The sequence below is a fragment of the Panthera onca genome, chromosome B4 (genome assembly GCF_046562875.1).
Source record: "Panthera onca isolate mPanOnc1 chromosome B4, mPanOnc1 haplotype 2, whole genome shotgun sequence".
In the NCBI taxonomy this organism is placed as follows: domain Eukaryota; kingdom Metazoa; phylum Chordata; class Mammalia; order Carnivora; family Felidae; genus Panthera; species Panthera onca.
The window spans coordinates 134,143,641-134,162,849 of record NC_138345.1 but is presented as its reverse complement, the minus strand read 5'-3'; the positions used below and the strand labels follow the sequence as shown (position 1 = coordinate 134,162,849).

The window sequence follows — 19,209 nt, the reverse complement described above, 5'->3', positions numbered from 1 at the left end:
CTAATTTCACTTAGCACAATACGCTCTAGTTCCATCCACGTAGTTGCAAATGGCAAGACTGCATTCTTTTTGATTGCTGAGTAATACTCCATTGTGTATATATATATATATATATATATATATATATATATATATATATATATATATATACACACACACACCACATCTTCTTTATCCATTCATCCATCGATGGACATTTGGGCTCTTTCCATACTCTGGCAATTGTTGATAGTGCTACTATAAACATTGGGGTGCATGTGTCCCTTCAAAACAGCACACCTGTATCCCTTGGATAAATACCTAGTAGTGCAATTGCTGGGTCGTAGGGTAGGTCTATTTTTAGATTTTTGAGGGACCTCCATACTGTTCTCCAGAGTGGCTGCACCAGCTTGCATTCCCACAAACAGTGCAAAAGAGATCCTCTTTCTCCGCATCCTCGCCAACATCTGTTGTTGTCCGAGTTGTGAATGTTAGCCATTCTGACAGGTGTGAGGTGGTATCTCATGGTGGTTTTGATTTGTATTTCCCTGATGATGAGTGATGTGGAGCATACTTTCATGTGCCGGCTGGCCATCTGGATGTCTTCTTTGGAGAAGTGTCTATTCATGTCTTTTGCCCATTTCTTCACTGGATTATTTGTTTTCTGGGTGTTGAATTTGATAAGTTCTTTATAGATTTTGGATACTAACCCTTTATCTGACGTGTCATTTGCAAATCTTCTCCCATTCCGTCGGTTGCCTTTTAGTTTTGATGATTGTTTCCTTCTCTGTGCAGAAGCTTTTTATTTTGATGAGGTCCCAGTAGTTCATTTTTGCTTTTGTTTCCCTTGCCTCCGGAGACATGTTGAGTAAGAAGTTGCTGCGGGCAAGATGAAAGAGGTTTTTGCCTGCTTTTTCCTCGAGGATTTTGATGGCTTCCTGTCTTACATTGAGGTCTTTCATCCATTTTGAGTTTACTTTTGTGTATGGTGTTAAGAAACTGGTCCAGGTTCATTCTTCTGCATGTCGCTGTCCAGTTTTCCCAGCACCACTTGCTGAAGAGACTGTCTTCATTCCATTGGATGTTCTTTCCTGCTTTGTCAAAGATTAGCTGGCCATATGTTTGTGGGTCCATTTCTGGGTTCTCCATTCTGTTCCATTGATCTGAGTGTCTGTTTTTGTGCCATAGAGAACTTCCAATTTTTTTTTTTTTTTTCAACGTTTATTTATTTTTGGGACAGAGAGAGACAGAGCATGAACGGGGGAGGGACAGAGAGAGAGGGAGACACAGAATCGAAAACAGGCTCCAGGCTCTGAGCCATCAGCCCAGAGCCTGACGCGGGGCTCGAACTCACGGACCGTGAGATCGTGACCTGGCTGAAGTCGGACGCTTAACCGACTGCGCCACCCAGGCGCCCCGAGAACTTCCAATTTTAAAAAATGAGTTACAAATGTCAGAGCCAAACAGCCATAAGGAAGGAATTGCTCACAATTGCCCTAGGCCTTTGCAGAGCATTATCAGGCTCTCTGCAGCATTCAGTCTGAGGTGCCAGAGGCACCCAAACCTCAGCCTGACCACTTGGTGCCTCTCTCCACACAGCTATCCTCCAGGAAAATGGGAAAAATGAAGACAACAAAGCAAGTTGGTTTTTTTTTTAAGTCAAATCTACTAATTTTTTTGATGTTTTTATTTATTTCTGAGACAGAAAGCATGAGCTGGGGAGGGGCAGAGAGAGGGAGACAGGAACCAAAGCAGACTCTGCACTGACAGCAGAGAGCCCAATGCAGGGCTCGAACTCACAAGCCATGAGATCATGACCTGAGCCAAAGTCAGACACTTAGCTGACTGAGCCACCCAGGCACCCCCCAAATTTATTAAATTTAAAACACATCTTCTGTTCTGAACCATGCCTTCCTATACTTAACATTAGTGTTAAAAAGGCCCTTTCTCTTTAAGAAATGACGCTGATGAAGGAAGGAAGGCAGGCAGGCAGGCAGGAAGGAGGAAGGAAGCTGACAGGGGACAATGATTTGTGTGGCATGCAAACAACGGAGGTGTTGTTTCAGTATCCTTACTTGGAGAAATTCAACACCTGCCACCCCATGTTGATCCCCTCAATTCTGTGTGCACATTCTGGTGCTAGCATACAACTTTTCCAGAACACAATTGTCAATGAGGGGCAGGTACAGTCACTAAAGAAGATACAAAGAAGAAATAGCTGGGATTTTAATTTTACCCTTAGAATCTCAGTAGCAACCAAATTTGAGAAGTGATGAGCACTGCTGACCGGGGAAAAATATCGGTCTTCACTGCCATTCTCTCTGTCCTCGCTCCCTCCTACCACCAAACCTTATTCATCTATTCATGCATCTGTCTATCTGTCAAGTAGTTACTGAATGACTCTGGGTGCCAGGCACTACTCTAGGCATTGGGATACAGCAATGAACAAAATGATCCTCTTGGGACTTAGAGGAAGACAGAGTGAGAGAAAGAGGGAAAAAAAAAAAAAAAGTAAAACCTCAATCAGACGTTGATAAGTATCATGAAAGATAATGAAGCAGGAGCAAGGAGAAAAGAGCCAAGGTGGCGGGGGGAAGGTGCAGTTTAAAATAGGATAGTTGGGGGGCGCCTGGGTGGCGCAGTTGGTTAAGCGTCCGACTTCAGCCAGGTCACGATCTCACGATCCCACGATCCGTGAGTTCGAGCCCCGCATCAGGCTCTGGGCTGATGGCTCAGAGCCTGGAGCCTGTTTCCGATTCTGTGTCTCCCTCTCTCTCTGTCCCTCCCCCGTTCATGCTCTGTCTTTCTCTGTCCCAAAAATAAATAAACGTTGAAAAAAAAAAATTTTTTTTTAAAAAATAAAATAAAATAGGATAGTTGGGGGGCGCCTGGGTGGCTCAGTCAGTTGAGCATCCAACTTCGACTCAGGTCATGATCTCGCAGTCCGTGAGTTTGGGCCCCACATCGGGCTCTGTGTTAACAGCTCAGAGCCTGGAGCCTGCTTCAAATTCTTTGTCTCCTTCTCTCTTTCTCTCTCACCTCTCCTCTCTCTCTCAAAAGTAAACATTAAAAAAAAAATTTTTTTAATAAATAAATAAATAAAATAGGATAGTTGGTGGGTGCCTGGATGACTCAATCGGTTAAGCACCGGACTCTGGACTTCGGCTCAGGTCATGATCTCACGGTTTGTGGGTTCAAGCCCTGCATCAGGCTCTCTGCTTCCAGCACAGAGCCAGCTTTGGATCCCCTGTCTCCCTCTCACGGCCCCTACCCAGCCCTCCCTCTCTCAAAAATAATAAACATTAAAAAAAAATTTTTTATAGGATAGCTGAGAAAGGCTTCCATTGAGAAAATGACAGTGAACAATGACCTGACAAAAGGTACAAGCCAACCTACAGACTGAAAGAGCATTCCAGACAGAAAATCTAAGGATCCTCTAAAGTGAGGTGGCAACTGTTGTGTTCAAAGAACAGCAAGGAGAGGTATTTGTACACCTATACTGAGAACAGCATTGTTCACAACAGCCAAAATACAGAAGGAACCCAAGTGTCCACCAATGGATGAACAGATAAAGAAACTGTGATGCACACATACAATGGAATATCCCTTGAAAAGAACTCTGGGGCGCCTGGCTGGCTCAGTTGGTAGAGCATGTGACTCTTGATCTCAGGGTTGGGAGTTTGAGCCCCACGTTAAGCATGCGCGCACTCTGTCTCGCTCTCTCTCAAAATAAACACTAAAAAAAAATAATGAAAAAAAAAGATGATGGTGATTTGGACCAGAGTAAGAGTGGCAGAGGCAGTGAGAAGGGGCTGGAGTCTGGATATATTCTGTAGGTAGTAACAATAAGATATGCCGACAAACCGGCCAAGGGGTGTGAGAGAAGAGTCAAGAATATCACTGAGGTTCTGGGCCCGAGCCACTTAAAGAATGGCGCTGCTGTGCACTGAACAGGGAAGGCGACAGGGAGAGCAGGCTTGAGGGTGAGGACACTTGGGTGGAGATGTCAAGTAGGCAGCTGGATTCTTATCCAAGCCCCCCTCCCCCCCTCCCGAACTCGGCTAATTAAACAGTTCATCTAGAATCACAGATTATCAGATGAACCCCAGGTGAGCCCAGATCACCAAGTATTTTTTCTTCATTTGGCAGATGAAGAAATGAAAGCCCAAGGTCACATGCCTAGTCAACAGCAGTTAGGAGAACTCAAGCCACTTAAGCCTCAAGTCAAGCTTTTTCCACCATACTACTTCCCTAATTTAAACGAAGGTGTTACTGCTTCATGAAACAAATATTTATCAAGCCCCAGAACTTGTGCAGTGCTGTCTGAATTAATGATTGGCATAGTCCCTGCCCATGTTGAGTTTACAGTTTGGTGGAGAAGACAGATACCAAGTAATCACTCAAGGGACAATATAAGCAGCTATGTCAGAGAGGTGCTATGAAATTAATCAGCTGAAACAGTAGAAAGGTGGAGAACCTAAGCTAGACTGAGAGAATGGCTTCTCCCAAGAAAGTGATATTTTAATCTGAGAAATGAAACATTACAGGAGTTCGCCAGGCAAATCAAATGGGGTTTAGGAGAGGGAGTCCTAGCAAACTCGCAGGCCCAGAACAGCATGTGCAAAGGCCCCACGGCGGGAAAACACCTGTAACTGAAAGACAGAGAAAGACAGCTTGGCCGGAGCAAAGTGCAGCGGAAATGGCATAAAATAAGGGGAAGAGGTAAAAGGGAATCCGGAATCATGAGGGAACTTGTAGGGGTAGGAGAAAAGCACCCTAGCAACCTTGAACCACAGCTCATCTGAGTCTTGCTACAACACCTTGTGATCCCCCTGGAACACTAGATGGGAGGCATCTAAACGAGCTGCTGTGAAGACTATTTAGGAAAGAAGTCCGTATGCGTTTTTTGTTTTCCTTTTTTTTGAGATCTGGATGCATTTTAACACTTGAGCACTTATGCTGTGCCAAGCAACAGGACACAGACACCAAGAAGAGTAAGACAGTCCCTAAGCTAATATATATTAGTCTGACCAAGTCCAGCACATAAATGCAACCAACTGTCATCTATGCTAACAAGGAAGCACAAACCAGAGGCAGGAGTGCTGCAGAGGGAGCAATTAACTCTGGGATGCCAGGCAAAGTTTCACTGAGTGGGGCTGAGGAGGATAAAGAAGACTTTGCAAGGCATTCAGAGGACAGACAGTATGGAAAAGACACGGAATCTCAAGTGAAGTGTGTAAAAGCTACTAAGTACTCCAAACGGTAAGATGCAAAAGACAAAGCAGGAAATGGTGGAAGGTCAGGCTGGGTGAGGTTCCCTATGCTAAAATTTGAATCGCAACCTTTGGTTTACAAGAGGCAACGCCACACAATGGAAAACCTAGATCTAGCTCCAAAGCCCAGCTCTACCATTTACTGGCTGCGTGACCTCAGACAGGCTTCACCTTTGAGCCCAATTTCCTTGTGTGGAAAAAGGGGGTAATAGGTGCAGCATTATGTGAGGTTGGAGAGGACATGGATGGGCTCCCCCCAAATGCCAACTATTAGGTAAAATGCTACAAGCAGATTTTGGTTTTTGGTTTTTGTCTTTTTTTTTTTTTTTTAATTTTTTTTTAACGTTTATTTATTTTTGAGACAGAGAGACAGAGCATGAACGGGGGAGGGTCAGAGAGAGAGGGAGACACAGAATCTGAAACAGGCTCCAGGCTCTGAGCACTCAGCACAGAGCCTGACGCGGGGCTCGAACTCACGGACCGCGAGATCGTGACCTGAGCCGAAGTCGGACGCTCAACCAACTGAGCCACCCAGGCGCCCCGGTTTTTGTTTTTCAAATAGCATTTACCAGGGTTCTTCCAGCCAGTTCAAAGAGCAGGACATACTTCATGAAGAAAATTTAGAAAAAACCTAATACACGATTTTAGACTCCCTGAAGCCCACCCAGGGATACCTACCACCACTCCTCCCACCAGACTCCCTGGTCTGACACCAGGTACTCAGTGGTATTTAATACTCAGTGAGTCTGAGAGAGGCAGCAAACACCTGCTCCATGCCAAATCTAACCACCACCCCCCAAGTCACTGGCACCATAGCACCCATTATACCCACACCAAACAGGTATCATGGCTGAGGTTTCTATGCAAAGACAATTTTTAAAATTAAAAAAAAAAAAAAAATGTTTATTTTGAGAGAGAGAGACAGAGACAGAGGGAGGGAGGGAGGGAGACAATCACAAGCAGGCTCCACACTCAGCACAGAGCCCACCACAGGGTTCAATCCCACAGGATCATGACCTAGGCCGAAATCAAAAGTTGTATGCTCAACCAACTGAGCCACCCAGGCACCCCTGATATTCTTCATACCTCTGTATTTTCCAACTTTCCTAAAATGAGTAATTACCTCCATAAACAAGAAAAAAAGTTAAGAAATTAACTTCACCTTAAAAGCAGATATTAGCAAGTACTGCAACTTGCTGACTACTGAGGTTGGGGAAAAAGGAGTATGGATCAGTATTATTTGAAGAACGATTATGGTTTGTGGCATATAAAAAAAACATAATAGGGGCACCTGGGCGGCTCAATCAGTTAAGCATCTGACTTCAGCTCAGGTCATGATCCCATGGCTTGGGAGTTCGAGCCCGCATCGGGCTCTGTGCTGACAGCTCAGAGCCTGGAGCCTGGCTTCGGATTCTGTGTCTCCCTCTCTCTCTGCCCCTCCCCTGCTCCCACTCTGTCTCTCGTTCTCTCAAAAATAAACACTAAAAAAATTTATTTAAAAAAACCATAATAACCTACTAGAATTTTGCTTTTATTTCCTAAGCCCAAAAGTAAAACATACTCAATGCTCAGTTCAACCTGGCCCTAGGACCCACAGACATTCCCGAGATCACCCATAAGGCCAGCCAACTCAAATATCACAACAACCAAGAAATAGGAAAATTGTTTCCCACACCTGGAACCCAAGTCCTAGGCCTTGTGAAATTCTCATGGGTAAACACCAAGCCCTTATCTAGAAGAGATACTTTCACTAAGCCCTTACTAACCTCTGTTTCCTCTGGAACAAAGGAGCCTAGAGCAGGACTGAGCAGAAACGTCTCTTCAGCAACCTCCCCAGGCCACTAATTCAATAGGATGGGGCCAAGAAGCTCATTTTCTTCTTGAAAGCCTATTCCACTACTGGATACTTCTGATACTTCCCAACCACAACAAACGCCTTTTTTTTTGTTTTTAATATTTTTTTTTTAAATTTACTTATTTTGAGAGAGACAGAGAGAGCATGGGGAGGGGAGGGAGGAGGAGGGAGGAGGAAGAGAGAGGGAGGGAGGGAGGGAGGGAGGGAGGGAGACAGACAGACAGACAGAATATCCCAAGCAGGCTCTGCACTGTCAGCACAGAGGCTAACGTGGGGCTCATACCCACGAAACCGGGAGATCATGACCTGAGCCGAAATCAAGAGCTGGATGCTTAAACCGTCTGAGCCACCCAGGCGCCCCCCACAACAAATGCTTCTTATACTGACCTGAAACATGCCTCCATCACATCAGAACACAGATTCCAGCACTGGAGACCTGGGCTCAAATCCCGACTCCACCCCCAACAAGCTACGTAACCTCGTGTGGCTGTATTTAGCATCTACACATCCCATCTCTAAGTGGGGATAACCTTCCCAGGCCGCAGTGAGGATTAAGGAGAGCACCTGTGGGAAAGTACCCGGTCCAGTGTCTGACACTCAGCAGGCCTCACTTCCTAGCCCTGCCCTTTGGAACCAGATCAAATGAGCCTGGTCACTCTTCCACACCTCAGCCTTTCCAATCTTTGAAAACCCTAGTCGTGTCTTCAACGCTGTAGGAATCCACACCGCATTTCCTCTGCTGTCAAACAACTCCCTAATTTTACAGTGGGGTGGAAGTCTCCCATAGTAGCCAGATGCCCACAGAACTGTTCTGGAGTATTAAATAGCTGTTAGCTGTCACTCTGCTCCATTCCAGCTACTCTGCTAAACCTTGCTGTACAAAGTTCAGCCTCTCTAACTGCCCCGAAGGCCCGGAGGCCCAGAGACAGAAGTGGCCTGCCCAAGGTCACGTGGCTGGGAAGCTACAGAGCCCATGCTCTTCTCGCTGTGCTACAGAAGGTGTCTCAACCTCTGTTCTGGCCCAACAGCCCGCTGCGCTCAGCCCTCGATGGGGGCTCTTAGCCCCAACTGCTGAACCGGACGGAGTGCCTTCGGTGGAGTCTGGCTCCTTGGGTCTTGGCAGTGCCCCCTCCCTTACTGGATGGGATGCAAATCTCTTGGGCTCCAAGGGAGTAAGGGAGCCTCTGCTGATCTTACCTCTACTGACACAGAATTCTTTTTTTTTTTTTTTGGATGTTTTATTTTATATTTGAGGGAGAGAGAGCGAGCGCACGAGCAGGGGAGGGGCAGAGAGACAGAGACAGAATCTGAAGCAGGTTCCAGGTTCTGAGCTGTCAACACAGAGCCTGATGCGGGGCTTCAACTCACGAGCAATGAGATCATGACCTGAGCCGAAGTCGGACGCTTAACCGACTGAGCCACCCAGGTGCCCCCAGAACAAATTCTGAAGGGGAAACATACCCACAGCAGACCCCACTGGGGAGCCTGGCAAGAAATGAAATGAAAAAAACTGTGCCAGGCAAGGTCACAAAGGCTATCTTTTTTTTAACGTTTTATTTTATTTTTGAGACAGAGAGAGACAGAGCATGAACGGGGGAGGAGCAGAGAGAGAGGGAAACACAGAATCTGAAACAGGCTCCAGGCTCTGAGCTGTCAGCACAGAGCCCAACGCGGGGCTCGAACTCACAGACCGTGAGATCATGACCTGAGCTGAAGTCGGAAGCTTAACCGACCAAGCCACCCAGGCGCCCCCACAAAGGCTATCTTATGTCACCTTCCCAACAATTGTGCCAAATGGGATTGTGACAAGTCAGGTTGTCCCTTGTACAGATGAGAAAATGGAGACTCCGACAAATGAAAAAGAAACTCCACTAAAATGTAAGCTCCCTGCAGGCAGAAAACTTGTCAGTGAGGCATTTTATTTGTATGACTGTATTACACCCCTGGAAAAAGAATCCCAGGATTTTCCCTCCTGTGTGTTTTCATCTTGCTTTCATGGTCCATGATGCCAGCTGAGGTTGTCAGTACAATGAAACCAAACTGGCAGGACGGGAGCAGATTATTCTGCCATTTTTCTAGATCTTTGAGTTGTACATCAAACCTGGGGCTGATCACTCTACACTTGTTTGACCTGCCTGTGAGGTTCACAACAATTTTCCCAGCTCTGTGATCATCGATGATTTCAAATTCGCCAATGTAACCATGCTTCACCATCACAGTCAGAAATCGGGCGACGACTTTGGAGCATAGCCTAACAAGAACCTGGCGTTTGCCTCTTTTCAGCATTGTTAATGCTCTTGAGAGCATCTGCCAGGACATTCATGCGCACCATTATGGTGGCACGGAAAGATGGCGGAAAGAGGACGGGAGGGGCGGGCAAGTGCACGGAGTTACGGAAAAGTTGTCTAGTCAGGTTGCCATGTATACTCAGAGCCTAGAACAATGTCTGACACACAGGAGTTCAAGAAATATTTGGTCATGAAAGAGACGAAGGCAGAGCCATAATTTGAACACAAGCCTCTTCATCGTGCTTTCAAGTTCACGTTTTGAGTGCCTCTAGCAGAGGTGCTGAGCCAGCAGCACCCGTTCGTGGAGACAAGCAGAGGAAAAGGGACGCACCTTGTGGCACGTCATGCGCACACCCACACAGAACTCTCGCTTTCCCATCTGGCCAAAGCCAGACATGCTACTCTCTCTTCCCAAAGGACAGAAGTCTTCCCTTGAAACCACTTCTATTCAGAAAACAGTCCAAACCAAAAGGACTGACATTCTCGGACAGGAGGCCAGCCTGGTTGGGCCAGTCTGACCTTTTGTCCATCCTGTGAAGCATGGCACATGCCAGCATTGTCTCAGGGAACCACGGGTTGGTGAGCCCCAGAATGTGGGGCAAGCCAAGGAGAAGTGGCTGAGCTGTGCAAACAGGCTGGGCTCCTGGAGGAGGCCTGGTCTCTTGAGGCAGCTGCTTCAGGGAGAGACAAAGAAGTCACCAGCCCCATTCTGACCTGCAGAGTGCCACTGGGGAAACACTCCAACCCATGCCAAGTAAAAGAAAAGGGCATGCACTCTGGAACTGGATGGATCTGGCTTAGAATCGCAGCTCCCCTGGCTATGGGACCTCGGACAAGATTGTTCACCTCTTTGAGCCTGTTTCCTGTTCTGTAAAATGGGGGTAAAAGAGTGGGATTTTGCGACAATTACAGAGAATGTACCGCTTTGCAAATGCAGAGAAAAAAGTCTGGAATGATAAACGCGAAATTCCTATCAGTGTTTGCCCTTGGGGACTGGAATGGGGAGGAGAGTTACGAATACACCGCATTCTTTGAGGAAAAAATATATGAAAAGCACAGAGCTCAGTTGCTGGGTTCCTGACAGGCATTCAATAAAGGCAAGTTGCTATTACTCAGTTCTCCTTGGAGGATATGCTGCTACTAACACACTGTGTATTACAAAAAGCACCATGGGGTGCCGTTTTCCACCATGTCCCTAGCTCGCAAACGAAGTCCAGGAGCCCGAGAGCAGGCCCCAAGCACAAGGGCAGCACATAGCAGAACTGAAATGGGATTGAAAAGGTCTCATCTATCCACTCATGCTGCCCTTGAATGTCTAACATGACCTATCCAACCTATGCAAGCCCTGTCCAGCAGCAGGGAAACACACTACCTTGTGCGGCAGCACATCTCACCAGGAGGACTTCAAGGTCTCGGTAGAGTAAGACCCCTGGTTCCTCTGACCATGACCCTCAGCGGCCTTCCGGCTCATAGCTGTTAGCTTGTAGCTGCCCAGCTCTTCCTGGCAGGGAAGCCTCAGGCAGGCTCTGTCTAGTGGGCTACACAGGAATGCCTGTCAGTCAGCACCCTCCTAAGAAGCAGCAGCTTCCCACACCTCTGCTGCTTCTAACAAATTTCTCCCACCCCTGGGAGGTGATGCCTGGCACCTCTCCCAAGAATCCAGAGCTAAACAGTTTTCTCCCGCCAGGAGGCAATCAGCTAGCTTGGTTGCTATGCAACTGGCAGGCACAAAAGGAGATGCAGTCCCGTTCAGAGGCTTGGGAAGGGGGCAGGGAGCTGTGTCTCTCCAAGTCACAGTCTCTAAACGGGCTCCAACACGTTCCTTTAAGGAATTGATAGCTGCACTCATCTGCTTACTTGTCCTTTGCTGCTGGTGTCAGTGGCAGGGACTCCAGGCACACTGTGAACTGCATACAAATCCTGAGCCCTACTCTGGCCCCCGGGGCAACAGCTCTGCACTAACACACTTAGGAAGGGCATCTTCTGCAAGCTCAATAGGCAGCCTGTGAGGCCGACCCACAGCTCAGTCAAGGAATAAAGCTGCCTCTGTGGGACTCTCACCTCTAGCCTCTCCCTCTCAAGTTTGGCTGGTATTTGGGGCAGGAGGCAATGAAGGCCCCCAAATAGGGCGGGACCCAAATGAACTGTGTCCCCTATATCCAGCCTACTCCACAGAGATCTACTTTCTACTCCCTATCTCTGGGAAGTGCTCTGGGCAAAGTTTGGTCGAGTGGTAAAAACCCTGGGTCCTGCAATCAAACGAATGTGCATTCAGAATCTGGCTCTGCTGCGTGCCAGACAAACTACTGAACCTCTGTGGTTCTCAGTTTCATCATGAAAACAGGCTAACGATACCTGCTTCTTATGGGTGTTGTGAAGGCAAACGAGGCAGTCGTTGTAAAATGAGAGTTAGCTCAGTGACCGGGATCTCTGACACCGGCGATAGTGTGGAGCACACTAAACACGCCCCCATGACGCCCAAGTTCCACAATGGCCCACACCCCTTCCCTCCTTGCTTCAGCGTGTTGAGGTTAAGTGACTTCTTCCTCACCAGCATATAAGCTCGTCCACAGGCAGGGCCTTTGTCTTAAACCAGCTCTATAGCTCTCTCAGTGAACAGTAAGAACATGGGGGCGCCTTGGTGGCTCAGTCGGTTGAGTGTCCATCTTCAGCTCAGGTCATGATCTTGCAGTTCGTAGGTTCAAGCCCTGCATCCAGCTCCATGCTGACAACTCAGGCAGAGCCTGGAGCATGCTTTGGATTCTGTGCCTCCCTCTCTCTCTGCCCCCCCCCCACCCCCGCCCGGCTCACTCTGTGCATCTCTCGCTCTCTCAAAAATAAACATTAAAAAAAAATTTTTTTTTAAAGAACACCACCACAAATGTCCAGAAGGTGAAGGAACCCAACTACACAGCACTGAAGTGTAGGGGTTAAGGGGGCTCCTGAGACCTCTTTGGTTCCTTGCACAACTGGCCCCAGAATTGAAGCTCCCAAAGCTGTCTCAGACCCTGCAGGGCAGAAGCAGGAATACTCCCCACTAGGCCAAACTTCCCCCAGGACCTGGACTTCGATGATAAAAATACAACAAGTGCAATTCTAAAGCTCATTTTCCCAATGTTGCCCTTCAATTTAGAGAACAAAATCAGGAAGCCAACAGATTCATTTCTGCCTCTTCTCCCAACTCTTTTTTAATTTTTTTTTGTAACGTTTATTTATTATTGACAGAGTGACACAGAGTATGAGCAGGAGAGGTGTAGAGAGAGGGAGAGACACGGAATCTGAAGTAGGCTCCAGGCTCTAGGCTGTCAGCACAGAGCCCGACGCAGGGCTCGAACTCACAAACTATGAGATCATGACCTGAGCCAAAGTTGGATGCTTACCCGACTGAGCCACCCAGGTGCCCCCTCTTCTCCCAACTCTTACAGAAGCACCAAAAGGTTTTCCTGAACTACTACATACCCGAACTCCATGGAGATTAGGGGAGGAACAAGCAGTTTCCTTACAGCCAGTATTTTTTCAAACGTAAGAGCTCAGGAAAAACGCCAAGGCAATGGAGGCTATAAGCCATCTCAAGAGCTGGAGACTGAGACCAACTTTCACCAAGCACCCGTACCTGGCACCAGATTTGCCCTATTTACTTTTTTTTTTTTCAAGTTTACTTATTTATTGAGAGAAAAAACAAACCAGCAGGGGAGGGGCAGAGAGAGGGGGGACAGAGATAAGAAATGGGCTCCGGGGCGCCTGGGTGGCGCAGTCGGTTAAGCGTCCGACTTCAGCCAGGTCACGATCTCGCGGTCCGTGAGTTCGAGCCCCGCGTCAGGCTCTGGGCTGATGGCTCGGAGCCTGGAGCCTGTTTCCGATTCTGTGTCTCCCTCTCTCTCTGCCCCTCCCCCGTTCATGCTCTGTCTCTCTCTGTCCCAAAAATAAAAAAAAAAAAAAAAAAAAAACGTTGAAAAAAGAAAAAAAAGAAATGGGCTCCGTGCGGACAGCAGCGACCCCGATGTAGGGCTCAAATCCATGAACTGTGAGATCATGACCTGAGCCACCCAGGCGCCCCCTGCACTAGGTACTTTATACACACAGTCCTACTATTGATCCCACTTACAGCTGTACCAAAAAACCATAAAATACCTAGGAATAAACCCAACCAAAGAGGTGGAAAATCTATACACTGAAAAGTATAGAAAGCTTATGAGAGAAATTGAAGAAGACACAAAAAAACGGAAAAAGATTCCATGCTCCTGGATAGGAGGAACAAATATTGTTAAAATGTCGATATTACCCAAAGCAATCTACATATTCAATGCAATCCCTAACAAAATAACACCAGTATTCTTCACAGAGCTAGAACAAATAATCCTAAAGTTTGTATGGAACCAGAAAAGACCCCGAATAGCCAAAGCAATCTTGAAAAAGAAAACCAAAGCAGGAGGCATCACAATCCCGGACTTCAAGCTATACTACAAAGCTGCAATCATCAAGACAGTATGGCACTGGCACAAAAAGACACTCAGATCAATGGAACAGAATGGAGAACCCAGAAATGGACCCACAAACGTATGGCCAACTAATCTTTGACAAAGCAGGAAAGAACATCCAATGGAATAAAGACAGTCTCTTCAACAAGTGGTGCTGGGAAAACTGGACAGCGACATGCAGAAGAATGAACCTGGACCACTTTCTTACACCATCCACAGAAACAAACTCAAAATGGATGAAAGACCTCAATGTAAGACAGGAAGCCATCAAAATCCTCGAGGACAAGGCAGGCAAAAACCTCTTTGGTCTTGGTGGCAGCAACTTCTTACTCAACGTGTCTCTGGAGGCAAGGGAAACAAAAGCAAAAATGAACTACTGGGACCTCATCAAAATAAAAAGCTTCTGCACAGAGAAGGAAACAATCATCAAAACTAAAAGGCAACCGACGGAATGGGAGAAGATTTGCAAATGACACGTCAGATAAAGGGTTAGTATCCAAAATCTATAAAGAACTTATCAAATTCAACACCCAGAAAACAAATAATCCAGTGAAGAAATGGGCAAAAGACATGAATAGACACTTCTCCAAAGAAGACATCCAGATGGCCAGTCGGCACATGAAGTATGCTCCACATCATTCATCATCAGGGAAATACAAATCAAAACCACCATGAGATACCACCTCACACCTGTCAGAATGGCTAACATTCACAACTCGGGCAACAACAGATGTTGGCGAGGATGCGGAGAAAGAGGATCTCTTTTGCACTGTTTGTGGGAATGCAAGCTGGTGCAGCCACTCTGGAGAACAGTATGGAGGTCCCTCAAAAATCTAAAAATAGACCTACCCTACGACCCAGCAATTGCACTACTAGGTATTTATCCAAGGGATACAGGTGTGCTATTTCGAAGGGACACACACACCCCAATGTTTATAGCAGCACTATCAACAATAGCCAGAGTATGGAAAGAGCCCAAATGTCCATCAATGGATGAATGGATAAAGAAGATGTAAGGGGCGCCTGGGTGGCTCAGTTGGTTAAGCATCCGACTGCAGCTCAGGTCATGATCGCACGGTTTGTGAGTTTGAGCCCCGCATCGGGTTCTGTGCTGACAGCCTGGAGCCTGTTTCCGATTTTATGTCTCCCTCTCTCTCTGCACCTCCCTGGCTCAAGCTCTGTCTCTGTCTCTCAAAAACAAATTAATTAATTAATGAATTAATTAATTTTGGGGCACCTGAGTGGATCAGTTGGTTAAGCACCCGACTTTGGCTCAGGTCATGATCTCTTAGTTCATCAGTTCGAGCCCCACATCAGGCTCTGACCTGACAGCTTGGAGCCTGAAGCCTGCTTCAGATTCTGCGTCTCCTTCTGACACTGGCCCGCTCCTTCTCTGTCTCTCAAAAATAAACATTTAAGGGGCGCCTGGGAGGCTCAGTCGGTTAAGCATCCGACTTCAGCTCAGGTCGTGATCTCACGGTCCGTGAGTTCGAGCCCCACGTCGGGCTCTGTGCTGACCACTCGGAGCCTGGGGCCTGTTTCAGATTCTGTGTCTCCCTCTCTCACCCTCCCCCGTTCATGCTCTGTCCCTCTCTGTCTCAAAAATAAATTTAAAAAACGTTAAAAAAAATTTAAAAAAAAATGAACATTTAAAAAAAAAAAGATGATATGGTATATATGTGTGTGTGTACACACACACACACACACACACACACACACACACACGATGGAGTATCACTCGGCAATCAAAAAGAATGAAATCTTGCCATTTGCAACTACATGGATGGAACTGGAGGGTATTATGCTAAGTGAAATTAGTGAGAGAAAGACAAATATATGACTTCACTCATATGAGGACTTTAAGAGACGAAACAGATGAACATAAGGGAAGGGAAACAAAAATAATACAAAAACAGGGAGGAGGACAAAGCATAAGAGACTCATAAATATGGAGAACAGAGGGTTACTAGAGGGGTGTGGGAGGGGGATGGACTAAATGTGTAAGGGGCATTAAGGAATCTACTCCTGAAATCATTGCTGCACTACATGCTAACTAATTTGGATGTAAATTCAAAAAAATAAGTAAACATACACACAGTCCTACTTAATATTCACAATTATCCTGAGAGGCAGAAGGTACTATGCCCATTTTACAGATGAGGAAACTGAGGCTCTAGTATGTTAATTTTCTTGTCCATGGTCTCACAGCAAAGGTGGAATTCTAGACCAGGCTCCAAAATTGGTGTCCTTTCTTTTGACCCAAATTTTGCAGAATGAACCCAAGAAAACCATTATCCATGCTTTTTAGGGCCCCCAAAATAAAGAACAGAGTCTACAGGTTCATTCAGAAATAACGTGAGGAAAAATTCTGCCCCTATCCTCAATGTTAGAAAGGGCCTGTTCCTTAAAAAAATAAAGACAAGTTAAAAAAAAAAAAAAAAAAATTAAGGGCCTATTCCTACCACAACAACAGAAACTATTCACAAATTTTTACAGTGTATCAGAGTTGACCTTCTGGACCCTTCTTAACGGGAGGGTAGCTATTAAGAGTCCCATTTTTTTAATGTTTATTTATTTTTGAGAGAGAGTGTGAGCAGGGGAGGGGCAGAAAGAGAGGGGGACAGAGGATCTGCGGTGGGCTCTACGCTGACAGTAGCAAGCCTGAGCACGATGTAGGGATCGAACTCACGAACCATGAGATAACGAGCCAAAGTTGGACGCTTAACTAACTCAGCCATCCAGGGGTCCCAATAGCCCCATTTTGCAGATGTGTAACCTGAGGGCCACAGAGGGCTGAAACCCTGCCTGAAGATATGATAGATAAGGATAGATAAGTCTGTCACAGAGGAAGTCTCTCTCAGGTTCCTGATATTCCTTGCAAGGCTTTTTAAAAAGTGCCAGTAGCCTCCATGTGGTCCCTCCCCTCTTTCATACACAAAGGCCCAAAGCCTACCACTACCTTTCTAAACAGGTGCAGGGAAAAACAAGTCAAAGAAAGCTAGAGCCAACAAAGAGGCGGTTCAAGCATCAACACTCACTTGGAAGTATGAACCAGATAGCCCCCCGGGAGACACGAGGCACCAGAAAAAGGCCAGAAATAGAACAGGGCTCACTTCAGAAATGACGCTCATACTCAAGTGAGGGACCCTGGACAAGACACTTGACCCCATCCAGCTTCCTCACCTGTGAAATTCAGGTACTGTTGAGAGCTGATGGAAGGTCGAAAATTTGTAAACAAGCTTTAGCCACGTTACAAGGACTATGCAAACACGTGACCAACAAATTCAACTACCCTCAGGTGCTTAGACCACAAACCTAGGAGTCATCCTTAATTATTCCTATCCCTCACATGCTACATCCAATCCATCTGCCTCCAAAATATCTCCACTACCAGAACCCTAGTCCCAGACACCATCACCACTCCCTGGATGATTCCAACAGCCTGCACTGGTCTCCCTGCCTCCTCTTTGTCCCTCTGTGGTACACCACCCATTCAACAATCCAAATGACTTTCTTCAACCATAAATCAGATCCTGTCGCTCCCTGGCTTCAAACCTTTGTGCGTGTGGGGTGGGGAGCGTGGGGGAACAAAACCTTCCAGCGGATTTTCATTCCACTTGGGAGTAAAACCAAAGCCTACATGACCTTGCCCCCATCTCTTGCTCAGGCCTTCCTCTCAACACCTCAGCCACACTGGCCTTATTTTTTCTTTAAGATTTTTAGGGGTGCATGGGTGGCTCAGTCAGTTAAACGTCCGACTTCAGCTCAGGTCATGATCTCACCATATGCGAGTTTGAGCCCCACATCGGGTTCTATGCTGACAGCTCAGAGCCTGGAGCCTGCTTCGGATTCTGTGTGTGTCTCTCTCTCCATCCCTCCCCCACGCACATGCACTCTCTCTCTCTCTCTCAAAAGTAAACAAACATTAAAAAAAAAAAAAAAAAGATTTTATTTTTAAGTAATCTCTACACCCAACGTGAGGCTCAAGCCCACAAGCCTGAGATCAAAAGTCACACCCTCCACCAACAGGCCAGCAAGGGACCCCAACACTCGCCTTATTTCTTATCAACACACCAAGTTCATATATACGTCAGGTGCTTTGCACATGCTGCTCAGACTTGAAATCTCTCCTCCCAAAATACTGAAGGGCTGCCTTCTTATCATCTAAGTATTGGCTCAAATGTCACCTCTTCTGAGGGCCTTCCCCAACTACCCCAGTTAAAGCCGTGTCACATCCCCACCCTTACCCTCTCTACCACACAATCCTACTTGCCTTCCTGGGAGCACTTAGTAGCTACATTTTTTTATTTGTCTACTTGTTTTTTTTCTGTCTCCCCAAAAGTACAATATAAGCTCCACTCTTCTTGTTCACTATTACACTCCCAGTGTCTAGGCATACGTTCAATAAACATTTTGGACACAGCTGGCTCAAAAGTCCAGTGTGCTTTCCCAGTTCTCAAGATGATTGCTCTATTCCTTCTGCCCAAATTGGAGATTGGAAATTTGTTTACTCATCCATTCAATCATTTATCCATTTACTCAACTCAAATCAACAGGTGACTACAGGACAGGACACCCAAGACGATACTACAGTGACATATAACTTAGAATGACCTGTTTCATAATCCCCAAGGTTTTTTTTTCTTAACACAGCACTTTATCGAGAACTTAACTTCTGCTAAATATGGCAAACTCTTCTATAGTTAACTGTCCTCTCAGATTTACATGTGAGAGGTTATAGGACTTCCTCAAGGTCACATGATGAGAACTCAGCACCCTAGTACCTCAAGGTAAAACCAAAGACCTAGAAAATGTATTTGCAAGTGGCCAACCTCTTTTATTTACCATCCATAGTCATGGGCACAGGAATAAAAAATAAACACCAGAGAGTTAATGTGGCTTTTTCAAAATCTTCACCTCTGTTTTCCTCACTGCTTCTAACCCTACTACCTGGTGGCAGGCACTGTTAAATAGTAGACCACTCTCAACTTAAGGAGATCTGTTCTCGGGTTACGAAGCATTAACGTTACCCTGGTTGACAAGCTGAGTCTTGATGTCAAAGGGAAGCAGTATAGTGCAGGTGCTAGGACTTCAGCTCGGGAATCAGAAAAGTACAAATTCAAATCACACCTGCTGTGGACTGGCGATAAAGCAAGTTTATTTCATCTTACTTAATAATTAATTACACAGCACTAACTAGATATAGGCAAGGGTCTAAATACTTTGCAACTATGGTATGATAACTAGACAAGCCAGATGTACTATCATTATTCGTATCTTACAGGTGAGGAAACACGCACACAAAGTGAAGTAACCTGCCCAAAGCATTAGAGTCA

At 46.3% G+C, this 19,209-nt stretch overlaps 1 protein-coding gene and 1 pseudogene across 2 annotated transcripts in view; both read right to left on the bottom strand.

Moving 5' to 3' along the window:
• ACO2 (aconitase 2) overlaps window positions 1–19,209 on the bottom strand; it is a 56,671-nt gene that overhangs the window by 34,672 nt on the left and 2,790 nt on the right. The gene's annotated exons all lie outside the window — the stretch shown is intronic.
• On the bottom strand, window positions 8,979–9,454 carry LOC132693675 (small ribosomal subunit protein uS8 pseudogene; annotated as a pseudogene).